The 14,425-nt window shown below is 43.4% G+C and overlaps 1 long non-coding RNA gene across 4 annotated transcripts in view; it reads right to left on the reverse strand.

The window, feature by feature from the left end:
• The window catches only part of LOC128849896 (uncharacterized), a 98,144-nt gene that overhangs the window by 14,021 nt on the left and 69,698 nt on the right, over positions 1-14,425 (reverse strand). For 3 of the 4 annotated variants that reach the window (XR_008447502.1, XR_008447501.1, XR_008447500.1), the window contains exons 1-2: positions 1,153-1,292; positions 12-210 (exon numbers count right to left, since the gene is read on the reverse strand). This is a non-coding gene — a long non-coding RNA (uncharacterized LOC128849896). Of the gene's footprint in view, positions 1-11; positions 211-1,152; positions 1,293-14,425 lie in introns of those variants that run through there. The other variant, XR_008447503.1, reaches the window with a different exon arrangement.

Below are 14,425 nucleotides of genomic sequence, written 5' to 3' on the forward strand. Positions count from 1 at the left end.
CAATACATTACCTTGTCTGCCTGGTGCAATGATCTTCAGCACTGAGGACCACCCACTTGGGAGCGGCACCCAAGTTTCTCTACTAGTTGCCAGTCCCAAGGCGCAGCCCCAAGGTTCATTTTGCCAAAGCTGTGTTTCTGTGAGCACACTCCTTCAGAGCAAGCCCACCACCAACTGTATGATATTCACAAAGGAAACGCTTTGTAAATCCTAAAAAGAAAACAGGATTATATTAGCCATCCTCTTTTAATCTCCCCGCAACATATATTCACTGTGTTGCCTCGCATTGCTACCTGTAGTTATATACATTTGCTTTAGTCACAGCACTATATAAGTGTATACTTATATAAGTATATATAAGTGGGTACTGAGGACCCAGTGTTGTCTCTTTTAGTTTTACCTTAGGCTAAGGCCCCAACTATTGTCCAAAGGGAGATCATATATGACCAGGAAAATCAATGCACAGTATTGAGAAATCAGCAACCATCTTCTACATATTTATGTCATACAGCAGAGTCTCACTGCACTGCCTAAGTCATGAATGCCTTACATATTCTGCGTATTAGCATACAAAATTCAAATGACGAAGTTGAAATTACTTTGATTATGGTCTGGGGTCTCTACATACAGAGACAGAGGTCATATAAAACTCTTTGAGCCAAATCAGGAAGACAGCATTAATCTCGTACCAGTTATACCTATTTGCATTTGGAAGCCCCGCTACCATCACAGGGATTGCTGCATGGAGAGTAAGAGCTGAACTTTGCCTGTAACCAGCAATTAAATTTGAGAGTTTCTTTCCCAAGGGAAACATGACACAAGACACCTTTAATCTCACTGCTGCCTCTGCCCATCACTTTTGAGGAAGCTGAAGCAATAGTGGAAAAAACAGATGCCTTTAGTTACATGGAAATCAGGATCTAAAATGCCACCACTAGACGTGACCTTAGCTCCATTCAACTGAGCAAAGAAGCCGATGGCTTCTTCCAGCCACCCTATGCAATATCAGCAGTCAGGGCAGAGCATCTGGTACGTATGAGTGCAAGCAGCAGGAACAAGGACTCTCCAGCCTCGTGGTTTCTAGACCATGTTAGCTGCATGCATGATTTGTGTTCTACAGTCGCACCCTGTGCTTGCCAAGCAGAGACATACCTTAAGTGTTAGCACTTGGCTGAGAAGAATGGGTACATTCAGGCCTCGTCACAGAGTGCCTTCACCTTCTCGCTGCCCAGGAAAAGCCACCAAGGTGGATCTGCACCAATCCTCATCCCTCCAGGTCTGAAAATTTTCTCCGATACTCTAATTAAGAAGTCAAAGTTCAGCTGTTGTAAAGCAAAGCAGCTGTCAAGGGAGTGATGCCAGTCTACGCTCTCTGTGAATGGCCTTTACTTTGCAGAAGAGAAAATCTTACATGCCTGTGACATGAGGTTAGACAAAATATGTTCAGGAGGCATGACCTGGCTTGTGGCCCAGCTGTCTGACCACAGTAACCACACTCTTTCCTTATAAACAGGACACTGTTCCTTCTGGTTATCTGTGATTTGCTAATTCAGCTTTATTCAGTTCACGAGAATTTTTTTTTTTTACTGAATTTTCCAAAATCAAAGCAATGGCTTTGGAACGCTGTTCAAAAGCACTTCTTTTCCTCCAGCTTTGGTGAAATAGAAAAATTGGCTGTTACATGGCTGCTTGAGGTGGATTGCTTAGGTATTTGAAAAGGTGTTAGCCTGGGTCAAAAGGAGACTTGCCTGTTTGAGAGCTGTGTTTGTCTTCTGAGACTGACCCTCACTTACATCTTACATCATAGCTCACAAGAATGACATCATCACCATCATTTCAGGCATTTCAAGCTGGAATAGAACAAGCAGTTGAGAGTCGAGGTAAAATCTTATCTAGTGGGGTGTCAGGACAATAGTGCAAATGATCCCAGAGAGATCCTGGAGAGAACTTTCTGATTTCCAGTTAAAGCAAACACAATTAACCTCCTCTCTGTTAATTTGTCCCCCTCATTAACAGAAGTGCAATATTCTCTCTAGCAGCTGGGAATATTGTGACTAACTCATTGTGCTAGTTACCTGGGCACAATTATAAATATTGTATTAATAATCACCATAAGATCACTTGCTGTCTTGCTGTGCTCAGGTATTTCACTGTTGTCTCTGCTCTGCATCCTAACCTGAACAAGGTTGTAGAATTACTGCTGTTTCTGCTCCTGCCAGGTGACAGATAGCATGCATGTATTAAGAAAACACAAGCTCCTTGTAATAAATCTTCTTATATTCCTCTCACAGTATCCAAGCATTTCCACTCATGAAATACCAGCAGCTAGGACACCCTTAGGTGCTTTAAAACTATGCTGGTATGGTGACAGCAGAGTTTTCTGCTCAGCCAGAAAGGCTTATAAGTCACCTTCCAAGGTGTGAGCTGACTGTCTTGTCTTCTATGTTCTCTCAGAAATAAAAATACTCTGTGTTAAAGCAGGTAGAACATACATAAAGCAAATGCCACGGGGGGGTGGTAGGTTAGTGTAGGAAGCAATTTTCTTTAAATGACAGATTCAGGTGATGCATGGCAACTTCTTTTCCAGCAGTAGGGATGATGGAGTGGTGGAATACCTGGGGATGGTGAAGGACCTCGAACCTTGGACATCCTTGAGGACAGGTTATGAATGCAGCCTCAAGAGATATTTGCCTGCAGTTGATTCTCCCTCTGAACCGGCGCCCCAGCCCCACCACCTGTGGTACCACAGTTTCACAGTGGGAGCAGTCTTGGCCTTCTCATTTAAAATGATACATTCCTTATGGGGACTGTAACAACAGAAGTTGCAGGAGATGCAGTAATTCTTTCTCTTTCAGACCTCACCTAGGGTTATTTTACAAGGACAACTTTCTGATCAAAAAGCGGACAGAGCTAACCCATTTCTCTGCCAACTCCACCCTCCATAAGTAGATACCAATCTTTCTTTGGACTTTGTTCCTGAACTAGAAAGGTAACTAGAAGTCATCAGATAAGAAACTGGACACATCAAAACAGTCAAACAAAACCTGTAGGACTTTGATAGTAAGCACACATAGAGTGAAGACACTTTCACATGGATTTCTTACTTCAGCTCGCAGGAAAACCTATAGCAGGAATAATTTTGTTCAGGAGAATGAACACTGAGATCTTTACAGCAATCTCTAGCCACTCTTTGGGTCTTTATTGTCCCCCACACAGACCACAAGCTCACAGAGGTGTCATATTCTAGGCACTGTACCAAGATGGGACAAGTACAGGACTGCCCTGGATAGTAATGTAATACAAACAGAGATAAGGGAAGAAGAACACCAGTGAACAAATGCAAATGTGTTCTGATGGCCAGAAAAATCCCAGCTTGCTTCCTAGAAAAGCTGTGGTAGCACCTGAACCAAAAAAGGTTTCCCGCAGCAGAGAAAAATGTAGTGTTAGCCAAAATACGCTGCTAAATAAATCAAATAAGAACTTCATCAACATGAGAAAGCAAAAGACATGCAAAGTACAATCAAAAGAGTCAGTTTAAAAGCAATATATGCTCCCATCACTGTAAAAGGTCATTTAAACAAACTAAACCTAAAACAGTCCGGCTGTTTTAGCTTACTAATTTATACAGCAGTGTTGTGCCAGCACAGCAAGGCTTGCTCAGAGCATGGGAACCAACCCAGCTACATCCTCACCAAAATATCTCTCCTGGCAAAAGTCGGACGGGAGATATAGTGGTGCTGGTGGAAATGAGCTCTGCTGCCTTAGCCTGTGACACATGGAAGTGGCATAGCTTTGCTGGCTAAACGAGTCCCTCACACAGTGGTAGTGGCAGCAGGGCTGCTGCCCAGCATGAAAAACGTGCACTCACTGCCACTTACACTGGTTTCCTTCAACAGACTTAAGCTCACCCCTAAATCAGTCTGTAACCATGTCCTCCTCTATATGTACTCCTAAACTGAATACAGTCAGTAACGGAACTGTCATCCCTCTCCTCTCTATCACATCCATGCACACAGTGGTACTAAAAATACATGCAATTCAGTGTTTATTCAGTGAAATTTCTTGGGTTTCGCTTTCCAGCAGATGCTCTTCGCAGCTGCTATTTCTTCTTCAGCTTTATATATGTCCTTTCACTATGGTCAGTTCAGTAAGGGTAGATTTTTCACTTTTCCTCCAGCCCAGCAGATGAACTGAATTTTCATGCTGCAAAATGCAGCTACGTTTGTAACTGCAGCGCTGACACACAGGGGAAATGGATGTTCACCTGGGAAATCATTCAGCTCTGTGTCAGAGTGTAACTGTGCTTGGACCTATGAAAGGAATTATTTTTTTCTTTGAACAGTTCTCTCTCCTACCACTTTGATGCCAGGCTGCTATCACTACTTAAGTATGCAAACCTTAGCAAGCAAGAAACAGGTGTTAAAAAACCTCCCTGGGAATAAAAGCGCTGTTTATATAAACTCTCACGTCCTTCTCCCACTTTCCAATCAAAGGCTGCTCTAGCAGCTGGTAGGATGAGGCTCTTCTGGTGAGGTGGGAACAGAAACATGACAGCTTATCATTACACACCATCTTCAGTGTTTTGCTGAGTTAGGGACAGGACACCAAGCACATTCCCAGGCATTCTGCCAAACTGGGGCCCAAAGGGTAAGCAAAAAGTCATGTGCAGGATGCAAAAGTGTCTTTAGGGGAAAAAAAAAAAGGCACCAGATGGTCAATGAATGATCCAGAACAGGAGAATGTGGATGAACATTTCAAGTTATGCTTTAACACCTTACTAAACATATAAGAACATGTGTTTTGGGAGAAGGCTGTGTTCTGGGAGAGCCACATGAGGCTGAGATTTTGCAAATAATCCATTTCCTCTGGAGTCATTGGCGAAGCCCCCACCTCAGCACCCAAGCATCCAACTCCTTCCAGTAGTACAGACATAAGCACCCTGATTTTTTTTTTTCCTGATTAAGCTCACTTCCAACACCATTAAGGAGTAAATTACACAATCAGGGTTTGTTCATTTGCTTTTTAACTGCAGCTTCATATAATGCAGTGTGCAAACTCCAGCGAAAGGCATTTGTACACCAGTGCGGATCGATACTGTAGTTTAACAGAGAGCAGCTTTGTAAAGGGAGAACAAGGCAGTGTGCTTTAGGGCTTTGACTTCCTATGGCCAGCTCCGGATCTCTGCTCCACGTTAATGAACGACTGCTGTTCATTCATCCATCAGGGTGGTCTGGTGGGACAGGCCACCGTGGAACAATTCAGAGGGGATGCACGGCATGCAAAGTCCCTCCACTCATCTGAGTACCTCACATGAACAATGCTGGCAAAATCATCTATGCGTATCACAAAACTTGGGAAGTCATACAGTATTGTTTAGGTTTCATGTTGTGTGATTCAAAGACACAGTGGGCAAGAAAACGGCTCTGCTTCTCAGAGGAAAAAGCTCCCTTATAGCCAAGAGGCAGCTGCTACAAAAGCGGTGTCTCTTTGGCAAGGGATTAGCAGAAGAGCTTTTGGGCTACCATCAGGCCTTCTCATCATGTGGGACACACAAGAAGCCACCCTCCCATATAAGCTAATTTTCCAGTAATTTTCATTCAGTCTTAACAGTCTCAGCTACTTAAGAAAAATACATTTCTAAAATGTGAACGCTGAAATGAAATTTCAAATGTCAGAAATTTCCATGCTCACGCCCTTGCTTTTTTCCTTCAGAGAAGCATGTATTTGTTCTTTAAGAGACCATAGGCCAAAATCTTGCTATAGGGGACCACACACTGATATAACAGGAAAGAGCCTGGGTACAGTGAGACACAGCAGAGGTGGCCTGGGAATCACCAGGTCCAGAAGATCTGATTCAAGGGAAATCTGTTTCTCTTCTTCTTTCTGGAAAGGAACCATGGTTTGTCAAGCTTTCTCCAGGCATGATTTTCTACAAATTTAAACACTGTACAGCACACTTTTTTGAGGAGGTGTGAAAATGGTGTATTAATTTCAGTTTGCTCTTAATGGATGTATCGAAGCTAAAATAACTCAATTATTTAAAAAAAAAAAAATCAATCCACCTTCATGCTGAAATAAGAGTCCAGGCACTTGCACTAGTTTACTGGAAACCTGCTCAAACACACAGCTTTAATTAAAAGGGTGTTGGCTCCTTTTTTACACAAGCCTGCAGAGACAGCCTTGGCTAGGAAAGGTAATGGGGACAGGGGACTGAAGGCCAGCTCAAGGAAAACCTGGCTGTGTGAGAGCAGAGAATTTTTCCTGCTTTCCTTTTCTTCTCTGCTAGCTGTCCACCCTGTCTGGGAACCTCACTGCCTCCTTAAGCACATGTGAAGAGTGAGCCAGTCTTCTAGCTGGTCCTCTGAGCACTGCGGCTTCACTGCCCTCACAACAACCTCAATCAACCTCCTCTAATCTTTCTTCTCTCTCCCTTGAAGGAACAAATAAAACCTTGAAGCAGAAACTAAGCAGAAACTCCAAACAGAAACATTGCCACAAACCCGATTATTTATAGGCTCAGAAGAAAGAAATGCAAATACATACCCAGGGATTGCTCTATCCCTTTAGTTTCTATTTTCTTACCTTTTTGTTTTGGCATGAGAAATAACCAGCATGTTATTGTAAGGTCAGGGTATCTCTAGTTACAGCAGCATCTAAGAAGCGTTGTTCTAGTAAAATGATATCATGTACAAGCCACGCTATATAAAAAGCAAAGGAGGCACAGAGCACGGGATATGAAGCACTGCGGACACAGAGACAGTCACTCGATCCTTAAATTATGTTAGCTGGTTACAGGTCCTGCCCAAAAAGTAGGATGTTAGCCTATGCTTGACTCTGCACCGCCATGGCAAAACAATTAGCGATAGCTGAAAGAAGTAACAGCCTGGATCCATATGCAAAACTGCTCCTTCCTACTGTGTTGCAGAGGGCTTGTGCATCTGATAGACCTCTAGTTTGGGCAGATCACGTGAATAGCAGCACGCCACCCTGCTGACATCAGCCACAGGGTAAGGGAAGTGCAAGTGGGATATCATTACCCAAAAGTTTGGGAGATGACCATTTCCTGCCAGCAAGCCTGCTAGTGCAACACAAAATGCAGCTGCTTTGCTTTTTGCAGATGTCAATACATTTCCCATCCTAGGAGTGGTCCTTTCCCTTCTGTTTGCTTTGAATCCTCAAGCTATTGAGTTTCACCTGGTTTCAAAGAAATAGCCGAAAATCAGCATAGATTCATTAAATGTAGTCGAGACTCTCCAGAAAGTTCATAAAACTTTCACTAAGCTGGCCAGAGCTCCAGCTTTCTACCAAAGTGGCTGAAAATAACTTGTCTGCTTTCCCATTTAATTAGGAGACTCTTGCACAACTCTAGCACTGATATTGCAGCAAAGACCTTTTGAAGCTGCTGCTTGGCATGTGTTTTCTGTTTATTTTCTAATAAAAAAGAATCATATGCACTAAGTTTTCTAAAAAGCAACTGTACCAGCACTCAGTCACAGGGAAAAACTGTAAAAGACCCTGATGCTTTCCATTAACATTAAATCCAGACAGCTTTGTTTACAAATGGGACTGATCTCTTATTTAATTAACTTTTTAAAGAAACAAAACCTGGGGAAGTTTATTAGTCCACTGTGGCAAATACATCCGCTGAGCAGCAAACAGACCTCCAATCACTTTTACTTACATCCAGACATTTTAGAAGTGGTTGAGTAGATGTTTTACAGTTTTCAGTTAGTGGAGGGCTGATCAGAGTTTATACACTTGGATCCTATTTCTATTAAAATTAGCAATTAAATCCCCACCAATATCACTAGGAGGAAGAGCAAAAAGGTGTGCTCAAAACCACATGTTCCTATCAAAAATTTCAGCTTTTTTGACACAAATGTAGCTAGCTTTGAGTCTCCCTGATCCCACTAATCATGTTTCCATAGCATCACCACAGAAGCAAATTGCAAGGGTCCGCCAAAACCCCCCCAGAAACCCCACGAGTTTTTCAAGTTTCTAATTATATTTGCACAAAAGACCATAAGATGTTGTATAGAGGTACAATCAAATGACAGCGGTCGTCATCAAATTCTATATGCATTCCCAGAAGCAATGGGAAGCACTTCATGGCATTTTTTTCCCAAGAGAAACATTTGTGTTGCAGCAAGTTCCCAGCCCTATGGAAGGTCTGGCTGGTGAGAAGCAGGATGAACCCCAGCAGCCACAGGAATTACAGCAACAGGGGGGAACATGAAGGAGAAAAGTTGATTCCTCATTGTGACGGATTTCAGAATGCTCTAACTTCTGTCTCCTACATTGCACACAGGTGCTCTCCTCTCATGATTAAGTTAATTGCCATTTGTTTTCTCATTTTTATGCTCGCTTTGTAAATCCTTGAATATTGGTCAAGAGGGGAGCAGCCCCAGCCAGCAAGCTTACAGAGGCAGGGCCTTTAGCTCTACATCCAGGTCCACCCAAGCTGTGACTTGAAGCCAGTTGCCCCTTCACATCCCTCCCCACCAGACAGGTCTTTATTGTCTCCTGAAATACCCCCTCCTCAGCTTTCTTTCCACCATCATTTGTAAAACTCTTCTTTTGCTTTGATGAAGAATGAAAACCAGACGTACCAATCCTGACTTTTTAATGAGAAAACCCCCCACTGCCATTTCCTGCCAAGCCCAGCTGTTGCCTTATTAACATACATGTATTTCAGGGGTACAGGCTGCCTCAACAGTAGTGGAAATTGCTCCTTGCGGAGCAAGGACACAACACTTGACACAACAAGGATCTAGATAAGGAGAAAACTGGGACTACTGTTATTTGTACAAATGTGTTTCTGTAATACCTGTGATGATTTCTGCAGAACAGAGGGTATGTCCAAAAATGAAATTGTCCCGAAAAGAACAACAAATGAAGAAAATCAACAAAAGAGAAGGAAACAAAATGAAGACACTTATAGAAGAAATAGACCTTTAAAAATACAATGATGGTGCAAGCTATAGCGAATTTAAATACCAGCCTGCAATAAACTCTGTGTAACAGGATCCCTGAACACAGCCCAGCTCTCAGGGAGGTTTCAGCTCCACTTTCCAGGCCTATCTCTTCGACCTTGTCTCTGTCACATGAACGAACTGAAAAGAACATATGTTTTTAAGTTTGTTTCTAAAATAACTAGACTGAAGCAGAAATACTGCACTGCCCACACTAGTCTCCCCCTGCCTTCCTCAGGGGAAGCAGCAGAGAAAAACCATGCGTGTTAGTCACATCAGATGAAGTGCTACAGCTATGAGGATTTATACATAACAGAACTGAAAAAAATGTATTGCTGGGTCCCAGCTGTGGGTGAACAATGAGCTGAGAGTCCAGGCCATGTGGGCTCCCAAGGCACACATCAGCCCTGCAAGTGTGCTGGAGATCACCGGGCACGTTGCAGGGATGCAACACCTTCTGCAACATGCAGCTAAGGAGCTAAGGATGGGCACCGAGAGTGTCCTTTAAATGCACCGAGCAGCAGAGGCAAGATACTGCTGCTCTGGCCTTTCACAAACAGAGGAAGACTTCATCCAAGGGACTCTACATACTGAGGAGATGTTTTTGCCTTTCAGAGGATGCTACAGCAGCCCAAGAGGTGACCTGACAGGCTCCTTTTCAAAAAGCCAGGATCCTGGAGTTTTAATCACAGTAATAATAATAATAATTTAATCACAGTAATAATAATCAAAAGGAATTTAGAAGTAAAGAGATATGTCTAGATCTGGCAAGGAACAAACATAAGCAGGAAATAAAGAGTGGATGGAATCGGCTGCTTCCCAGCAAGAGAGGAAACAGTTAAAAGAGCATGCGTACTTTTCATTTTTATTGATCCCAACAGAAGTAATTTCTGTTCCAAAATCAAAACGTAAAGAAAATTGTCACAGTTATCTAGTCTAAAAAGCTGTTCCTTACCTTCTTATTCCACTCTCAGTAGACATTGTAACCTCAGGGGTGCTAATTTTATTTCCAAGTTTATATTCCAAATGATAGGTTTGTACCTTATGAAGATAAGGAGATCACAGGACTCTAGTAGCTCCAGCCTTATATTCCCACTCTGTCTCTCGGCCCTTGCTGTATGAAACTCAAGACAAATCCTATGCTCCAGCATCAATGATTTCCTGTCATTCCTCTATATATTTATCATATTGCTGCAAGTACGTTATCATCTATGAAAGCCAGCTGCGACTACATTTACATCCACTTGTCCCCTTTCTACCCTAAACACTGAGCCCTGCAGAGCCTTTTCCTTTCACAGGGCCTTTCCTTGGAAATTCAGGCTGAACGCTTTTCATGGAAAAAAAGGACATTTTACACCCATGTCTACAATAAGGAAAACAATATACCTGAAATGGCAGTTTGGCTTTTCATTAAAGCCTGTTTTCATGAAATTCAGACATACGGACTATTTAGTAATTATCATTATGCTCACAGAAGGATTTTTTCATTTCTTAGTTTGCAGACTTGATAGTTTTCAGGAAGGACTGTCTGAAAGAAACATCATCAAATTGGTAGAACTCAAACCCTCCTATCTAAAATGTCACTCACTGAGGCTATGAGTAAGATTTAAAACCCTTCTGTAAATAAAGGAAGCTCGGAAAAATTACTTTCCATTTCAGAGCATTTTATTTGTTGTCTGCCCACAACAGTACTGTGCATAACTAGTTGAATTGCTGGCACAGTATAGGGTCAGCATGAGCAGAGTGTACATAGCTGGGGTTTTTTTAATTAATTAAAATTTTCAGAACTTAGCATTCCAAAGGTGCTTTGCCAACAATGAAAAAAATTTACTTTGCAAAATTTTAAGAATCTCAAATTGGCAATGTCTCTTTAACAGTTTTAAAAAATTTAATAAAAGTTTTATGGTACAATCTTACCCTCGGGCCACCATTACTCCCTTATGTCTATGAGAGATACCAAGTAACCTACGGAAGCTGGAAGAGACTATTCTGTCCTTCGTTTCCCATCTATTCATATTTACTAAAATAATTACAGAAGATTTAATAAATTATCTCAGAAAAAGAAGTTGTTGTGAGTTCCCTTTTCTTGTTATGACAGACAGCTCCTTGACTTATTCTGGGTTCTAGCCCTAGCTCTGCCCCGACTGTTTTTCCAGTCTTATGCACACAAAGGATTGTTCGTCTTTCTCCGTTCACTAATCTCAAATTGGATCACTACCATTTGATTTGCAAAGATGCTACACAGGGCCTCAGAGAGAGGAGATCTAACATCATGCTGCCTCGCTGCACACCATGGCACAAGGCACAGAATAGTGGTAGGGTAGAAGGACAGTCCTTTCACGAAAACAGCTGTTCGGGCATAAGCTTGAATAAACCTTACTATGGAGTTCAAATGGGCAAGGTGATACAGGAGACAAGTGATAGGCTGGTAGAGCTTGGCAGAATATGACAAGCACATTACACAATACAGCAGAAGATTTCCCAATCTGCCAATGTACAGGTGAACATCAAAAATTCAGTGTCAACATGGGAAAAGAAGAGCAGGTGATGAAAAAATATTTTTTTTTTACCTCCGCTGCAAAGAAGATAAAAAGAATGGCCATTGCAAACTGAGGGGATACAGAGGAAAAAACCAACCTTGTGGTCAGTGTGCAGCAATAAATGCAGAATGGAGAGTTGGATGCAGCTGTGAATTCTGCCAGACCTCATAAAACCTCTGTTTACAATGCCTAGATACTCAAGTGGGACTTGACTACCTTTGGCAGCACCGCCCTTCCTGCAAACCTGCCGAGATGCTTCCCTTCTGCAAGCCAGCTCCAGGAAGAGGACTAACCCACATAAAACTGAGCTTATCTGGTCTTTTAAAGCACTCTGTCACACTTTAAAAAGTAGACGCATAGACTAAGGTGCATCAGTAAGATGCTTCAAAGCCTACTCTTCCAAATGCCCTGTTCCTGCATACACAGAGTAGTGCCCACTAGCACACAGCACCAGCAAAACCACACCACCTTCTCTTTTTAAAGCATCCACAGGAAATACCCACAAGGAAAGAAACCAGCAGGCTGTTAAGACTTTACATGCAGGGCTCTCTTTCCAAGCTAATAGTTTCCTCCTCCTGACGTTAGCTCTGGCCCAAGTAAGATGTACTTCAATGGAAGAGCCCCTTCTTGTAGGGACTTGAAGCTGGAAGCACTGCGATCAATGAGGACTGGCCACTTTGGGACCTTCAACTCGAAGCCTATGTTGCTTTCACACTTTCGAGCGGTACAAGACGGGAAAGAAACTGCAAGTGCTTGTTCCCTGCTGTGATATCTCAAGACCATTTGCCAGGTGGAGTGCTTGTGGAAAAGTGTGTTTTGTACACTGCGCAAACTGCAAGGTGATGACAGTGACTGTCTGTTGGAATTAGATTGTATTAAAAAAAGACAAGAGAAATCTCACATTTTTGGAACATGCTGAGATCTGATGACCCGTCTTACTCTGTCCCAAGAGACTGATTTGAAGTGACTCACACAGGGGTATGGCCTTCCCAGTGAATCACTCCAGCTGAATTAGGAGGAAAAAAACCCAAACCTCAGAGTCCCAGAACACCCTAGTCACACGACACAGGCAGTCTTCCCAAGGTGGCCATCCCTCTTCCGCGTGAGGAAGAGAGCTGACACAGATAGAGCCAACACTGCTCCTCCAGCTCTGTTGTCTCTTTAAGCAAAAGGGGCTGTGAGTGCATGGCCACCACTCCTCAGGCTGCCTCTTCTGCCACCACTTACTCAGAGCTGGGTGCAATGCATGGGGTATTTTCCACTGGCATCAGGTGGATGGCATACTGGAAATCATGAAGACAGGGCTTAGATTTGCAGGATGTCAAAGGAAAGGACTTTCTATCGGACAAGATCAAATAGCAGGCCAGACTAAATGAGGTGAGATATAAGGACACTTACTCAGGGCCAAAGGTTAATGCCGCCCCACATGACAAGGGTCGGTATCCGGGGAATCCAGGGGCCACCGTGCAGCTACCGACCTTTGCCCAGGGATTTGAGAGGCAGTGCTTACCAGCTCTAGGGTTGTGCAGGTGCCACAGCAGAGACAGTCTGGAGCAGAAACAGGGATACTGTTGCTAGAAGAAAGTGATAACATCAGTAAACATATCAGGAGAAAAAATAATCTGGCTTCTGGCTTGATTCGTTGCAATCCCTGCTAACACCAAACTTGAGCATGAGGACAGTGCCCGAAAGACAGCAGGCTCGTGAAACCGCGCCTATGTAAATGACACTGGTAAAGGACTAGAGGATTATTTTTCCAAAGGATTAGGAGGATTATCTTTCCAAAGGATTAGGAGGATTATCTTTTCAAACGCAGCATCTCTTTCCCTCTCCTGCCAGCTCCTGGTCCTCCAAAGGAGCTCCTGGTCCTCCACAGGGCTTTTCAGTCAGGGCGCATCACTGACTGGATGCGAACAGAGCAACTCAGCACTTGAAGTGAACCCAAAAGGGAAAACAAATACATTTTAGGGGCCATATTCCTAGTACTCGCTGCCCTCCTGCTGTGCCCTAGGAAACACAGTGGCAGTGTTTAAACAGCTCGGCTAATTCTGCCTTTTGTGTTGTGAGATTTTGCCTCTTTTCCTCTCCCTTGTCTGTGGAGATAGGAAGCTCTCCCATGTGGCTTCTGCCTCTGGTACAGCATCCAATACAGATGCAGTTGGCTACTACTATCCAAACAAGACAGGGGTTAAACTGCTGAGCAGGCACTCACTATTTGTAGACAACCTGCCCTGGCAGAGGGATTGAGGTGGTGTCACAGCCCCGGGCTCTGTGCCTGCTCCCAGGCAGCAGGAGGACAGGGATGGACTGGGACAACCATTGCAGGGCTGACCCACAGGGAAGTGCCTGTGCCTCACTGTGCTGCGACTGCAGCTCCGCAGCTGCTGGAAGTGGCGGGAGGATAATCTGGAGCAGCTGCCGGCATTCCTCCGGTACCCTAGGAGCAATCAAAGCCCTGCAGTGGCCTGACTTTTCCAGTGTTACTAGGAGCAATGGAACAGCGTCAAGGATACCTAGGAATTTCCCTTTTATCACAGCTGTAGCCACAGTGCCTTTATAAGAAGCAGAAGGGATAAACGACTCAGCCGTCAAGTATTTTCCTAATTCTCTCCACAGGCACAAGTGGCAGGCAGATTTTCTCCCTGTCCTCATGCTCTCTTTAAGGATCCAGAAGTAGCATCGTACCAGTGCTGTTAAAGTGGAGCCAGAGGAGGTCTGTGAAGGTTAGGTACTACTTTGTGGATCTTGCAGTGAAGAGTTTCATTAAAGGTGATGTATATTATACTCACATTACTGTTAGTAAAGTAAGCTGAAATTCAGATACGATTTGAAAGCAAACTCTGGGCCTTCAAATAAGTATGTACCAAGAACAAGTCCTTAGCAGAGATAAAAAATATTTAAATAAACAAGAGC

The sequence above is a fragment of the Cuculus canorus genome, chromosome 1, assembly GCF_017976375.1.
Source record: "Cuculus canorus isolate bCucCan1 chromosome 1, bCucCan1.pri, whole genome shotgun sequence".
NCBI classification, from domain to species: domain Eukaryota; kingdom Metazoa; phylum Chordata; class Aves; order Cuculiformes; family Cuculidae; genus Cuculus; species Cuculus canorus.